This window comes from Macrotis lagotis, chromosome 6, assembly GCF_037893015.1.
Source record: "Macrotis lagotis isolate mMagLag1 chromosome 6, bilby.v1.9.chrom.fasta, whole genome shotgun sequence".
Classification (NCBI taxonomy): domain Eukaryota; kingdom Metazoa; phylum Chordata; class Mammalia; order Peramelemorphia; family Peramelidae; genus Macrotis; species Macrotis lagotis.
This window is the reverse complement of record NC_133663.1, coordinates 96746814-96752813: the sequence shown is the minus strand read 5'-3', so window position 1 is coordinate 96752813 and position 6000 is coordinate 96746814.

The window sequence follows — 6000 nt, the reverse complement described above, 5'->3', positions numbered from 1 at the left end:
TTAGTAAAAGTAGTTGTATTAGTATTAGCACATTGGGGATTAGCAAGAAAATCTCTGTTCATCCTGTCTGTTCCTGTCTGAGATTTCATAAGATCATGAATTTAGAGCTGGAAGGAACTTTAAAATTTATTTAACCCAAACTCTTCATTTTTTACAGATGAGGTAACTGAAACCTGAACAGAGATTAGATGCCCCCCCCCAAGATCACACCAGTGGTGAGACCTGTGATTTAATAGCCCTCGATTCTTCTCAGACACTATCTTGGGGTACTAATGCTGAAATACAAATTGTGCAGTTGGTAAAATTTGACAGCTTGAAGATTTTTATAAATCCTTAAGACAAGTAAGAAAGCCCTTGAAAATCCAAACTCACCCCATGACTAGATGGCCACTAAGCCTTCTCACAACTTTGAATCTTATAATCCTATGATCCTAAATTCACCTCTGCAGTTACAGAAGAAAAGAACCACCCTGTCATTAAATCACTGTCTGGTGTATAACTGGTTTTTATTGGAACATTAATTCATTTCCCTAACCCAATAAATGTTAATTCTTCACCCTGGAGTTTCTTGTCAGTCTGGTTTTATCCTTATCATGTCCCTGAAGCTACCATCAATAACTCATGTTTAGGTTTATGTCTCATTATGGGAACACTTTAGCTAGAACTAACGGGAAGTTGTATGACAATAAAGATAAGCTTTGTTCCAAAAGAAATATAGTGATGATGGTAGTCACCTAAGCCCCATTACTCTTTCCAATCCCTTTTTTAAAAAATGAAACTTGCTGCTGAAGTGATCTCTTATTTTTAGATTCTCCACAAAATGTCCACATTACCTAGTAAAAACATTTTGGATACTGGTCAGTTGTCTGAGACTCAATTGTCCACTTGGTCAATAATTGCTTTGGGGTTCTCTTTTTTTAGGTTTTTGTAAGGCAAACGGGGTTAAGTGGCTTGCCCAAGGCCACACAGCTAGGTAATTATTAAGTGTCTGAGACTGGATTTGAACCCAGGTACTCCTGACTCCAAGGCCAGTGCTTTATCCACTACACCACCTAGCCGCCCCTTGCTTTGGGGTTCTTAGACAAGTTTCTTAACCTCTCTGGGCTTCGATTGTCCCTTCTGAAAGATGGAACTGATTATATCTGTCCTCCACTATACCCTACTCATGAGATGATATTATCATCTTTGGAAAGTTCATGGAGTTTCTCTGAAAAAGAAAGGCTATATTAAAATAGAGTTAAACCAGCAATAGAAGACTTGAGCCATTAAAAAAAAAAAGTTGTATTCTCTCTCTTTCTCTCTGTCTCTATCTCTCTGTCTGTCTCTGTCTCCATGCATCTCTCTCTCTCTCTGTCTCTCTGTCTCTCTGTCTCTCTGTCTCTCTCTCTCTCTCTCTCTCTCTCTCTCTCTCTCTCTCTCTCTGTCTCTCTCTCTCTTTTCTTTCTCTCTCTCTCTCTGATGGGGAGATTTCTCTTTAAAAGTGTCAGCTCCCCCCCCCCCCCCAGAAAATGGTTTCCTTTGTCTGCACCATATATAACTTCTGAGGAAGGAAAATTGCCGAGTTAGCAAAAAGTAGAGGTGAACTGAAAGCCTGTACATCCCATTCAGGATAAACTGCCCTTGGTGTAAAACAGTCAGTAACATTTTACAAGGGAAAAGTGTGGATAAATGACTGCAGTCCCAGAGTGGTGCTGCTGGGTTTTTTTTAATAAATCTTTTGTTCTGCTGCCTGGGCTCTTCTATCCCCACCCCCACCCCAGGTGCTTTCATATGTATACACACACACACTCACACACATACTCATATATACACTCACCTACACACACACACACATGCACAGACTCATACACACTCACATACTTACACATATACACTCACGTACACACACATACACACTTACACACACTCACATACATATACAGTCACAACACCCACATAAACACACACTCATACACATATACACACAAAAAACACACGCATATATACATTCATATACACACTCATACACATACCCTCATATAAACACACAAACATGCACTCACACAGTCATACACACACACACACACACACACACACACTTCTCTAGTCACAAAACACTGTAGTCACAGTGCTTAAAGGATGTTTTAAGGCTCTAAGCCAAGGGAAGGGGAGGTCGGACTCCCAACTACTATGTTCTCTGGACCATAACCTCTTTGTCTACAAGCTACTCCTTTGAGTCACCGACTAGAAAATTGAATTGGGAGTAGGGGTAGAGGGTGGGTGAGAACTGGGGAGGTGGGGAGATCCCTGAACAAGATTTATGGGATTAGAAAATAGAATTTTAAAGCAAGAAGGGACTTTAGGTGAGGTCATATAATCCAAACTGTCCATGGACAGATGAAACTGAGAAGTGACATGAAGTCCAAAATCATCCAGAAAATCTTTAGGAAAGGGTTTTTAAATCTTTTCTATAAACTTTTATCAGTCTCAGCAACAGCTCTTGATTCTATAGGCAGTAACATCTAGGTTCACACAAAGATGCCCTCTATCCTTTTGTTCCACACATTACTCTTGGACAAACCACTGGTTATTGAAGAAGAAGAAGAAGGTCATGATCACTAGGCTAGGAGGACTCAAGTTTCTATCTGGGGTAGGGGACCCTTAGGATGAAAACACTCAAGTGTATATTCATATGAATAGTTTATTAGATAATAAAAAGGAAAAGTCATATTCCTTAATATATCTTGTTTTCAGTAAGGAATTTGAGAGGAAGTCTCATGTTGGAAAGCACTATATTTAGAATCAGAAGGCTAACCTTTGTTCAGCTCTCAGACCTGTTAATGAATTTCCTATAATCTTGGTCAAATCCCTTAGTTCCTCTGGGCCTCAGTTCCCTCATCTGTCAAATAATGAGGTTAAAATAGTTGATTTCTACCATCTCCTCCTGTTCTATACTCGTTTGCCCAGTAAATCTATCATGCTATCTTTGCAAACAAGCATGAGAGATACAAGTATCATGATAGAGGATTTAGAACTAGCTGAATTAAACACGAAGAGTATTGATTAATGGATTAGTGTCAAACTTGAGGCATGTCTCTAAGATAAAGGCCTTTATGTGGAGTTGACAGGGGTTCCTAGACTTCCAGAGCAAGAAGGGGCCTTAGGGACCATCAAGTTGAATCTCCTCATGATAGTTAAAGAAAGTAACATTTAGAGGTAAAGTTCAAGCCCTTTGTCAATTGATTGAGATGAAGTTGTGTAAGGTATACTTATCAAATTAACAGATGACATATAATTAGAAGACATGACTAATACAGGGGATAAGAGAATAGAAATTCAAAGATAACACAGACTGGATTCATAAGCTTAAACTCCCAAGCTAAAATTTAATAGGGAGACATAAAAAAACCCCTACATTTAGGAACAATCATTTACATAGGTTTGGGATTAGGATATGAAAGCTACCTAGGGAGTTTTAGATACCTGTAAAGTCAATATGATCACAGAGTGTAATGTTGCAACTAAAAATGCTAATGTGCAGAATTATATGTGAAGGTTTTTGTTTATTGAAAACTGGGTCATAGATTTAGAGTTGGGAGGAACTATAGAAGTTATCTGATGCAAACCATCATTTTACAGATGAGGAAACTGAGACCCAGAGAGTCAGAGTCATTTGTTCAAATTTATATTATAAGAGGGGCAGTGAGGTAGTGAAATGGATAAAGCACTGGTCCTGAGGTCAGGAGAATCTGATTTCAAATCCAGCCCAAACACTTGCTAGTTGTGTGACCCTAGACAAATCACTTAACCTTGATTGCCTCAAAAAAAGTTATGTTCCAAACCAGGAGAAGAGCCAGAATTTGAATCTAGAATCTCTTACTCTGACTCTGATACAATGACAATGCCACCAAGTCATACTGATAGTTCCCATGATTAAATGAAAAGAAGTATTTTGAATACAATTTGAGATTACATAATAATAATAAAAACAGCAACAATATTTATTAAAAAATTCAAAGTTTACAAAACACTTTCCAAATATTTTCTCATTTCATCCTCACAACAGTCCTGGAAGGTAGAAGCTCTTATCCACATTTTAAGAAGAAGAATCTGAGGAAGATATAGGTGAAATGACTTTCCCAGTGTCAAATCTGAGGCAGATTTGAATTCAACTCAAAATTCTATGAATGTTCAGAACACATATTTCATAATTTCAGTACTTCCAGTAAATTAAATCCAACAAGAATTTAGTAAGCACCTATTATTTGTAAATGATGGACTCAAAAGAGATTAAAAACACTTATACCCAGAAAACTAAATAAAAGATAATATGAAGAGTTGAAAATATGATAAGTGGACTAACAGAAAAGTCTATAAGGGGCAAAACTGAAGAAGATACTTGAAAGAAATTAAAGGTCTAAGAGATAGAGATGAGAAGGAAACATATTCTTGCTTTGGAGGTTGGAAATGAGAAAATGGCAAGGAGGAGGGTTTCACTGGAATGTAGAGTGAAGTAAAATAAGAACCATTTCTAAAAATAGTAAAGTAGAGACAAACTATCTAGAGTTTAAAGAACAGGTTGAGGAGTTTACAATTCATACAAGGAGTAATTGAGAAATAATGAAAATTCTTTTTTTTTTTAGGTTTTTATTTTTTTGCAAGGCAAATGGGGTTAAGTGGCTTGCCCAAGGCCACACAGCTAGGTAATTATTAAGTGTCTGAGACAGGATTTAAAACCCAAGTACTCCTGACTCCAAGGCCAGTGCTTTATCCACTACGCCACCTAGCCGCCCCAATAATGAAAATTCTTAAGTGGAATAATGACATTGTCAGACAAACCTGTACTTCAGGAATATGATATCAGCTATTAGAGAATGGATTAACTAGGGAGAAGCTGGTCACAGGAAGAGTAGTTGAGATTAATAACAATAATTCATGTAACAGCTTTGAATCTAATGAATAGTATTTACTACACTGATTTCCTTGAAATGGAAATTGGTTATTTTATATTAAATCCTATGTTCTGCTGTGTATATGGCAATGTTATTGTTTTCTTTTCTTTTTTGAATTTGACTTTCACATTAATTAAAAAAATAGACCAGATAAGAAGGTATGAAGACTTGAACAGGACAGTGACCATATGAGTGAAAAGAAAAGATATTGGTACCACAGAACTGGCAAGACATAGCAAACAACTGGACAGAGGCAAGAAGGAGAATAGATAGTTGAGGATAACTCTAAGCTTGAAAACCTGGATGACTGGAAGGATGGTTGTGCATTTAATAAAAATAGGGAACTTCGTTGGAGGAAGAGGCTTAGGAAGTATAATAATGAATTCCATTCTATATATGTTATGTTTGAGATGACTACTAGATATTTCAAATTAAAGTTACAGGATGAGTTCAGGAAGAAGACTAGGGCTGAAAATATAAACATACATATATATATATATACATATCTATGGAAATCATCTGAAAAGAAATGAAAATTGAACCTATAGCTACTGATCAAATCTCCAAGAAAGAGGGTATAGAAAAAAAGAGAAGAGAATCCAATGTAGCTACAATTAGAGGTGAGGACATGAAAGATGACCCCCCCCCCAAGAGAGACTGAAGAGTGATTAGATGGACAGGAAGAGTACCAAAATAGAGCACTTAAAAAAGTTCAGAAAAGGAAAGATGTGCAGGAGGACACTTGAACGATCTATAGGATAATAGATTGAGAGTTGGAAGGAATCTTATAATTTGTAGGATCCAGCTTGTTTGGTTTCCAGATGAGGAAGCTGATTCTTTCCAATAAAATATCTCAAACGTAAATTGTCCAAAACAGAATTCATTTCCCTACTCCAGTCAAGGACATTCCTGTCCAAGTTTAGTAATTTTGACATAATCCTCACTACTCACTTTATCAATAAACTCCATTGCCTCCTTCTCACCTTTAGGATAAAATATAAAGTCCTATATTTAACTTAAAAGTCCTTCACACCTGACACCAACTCATCTTTTCAACCCTCATTATATA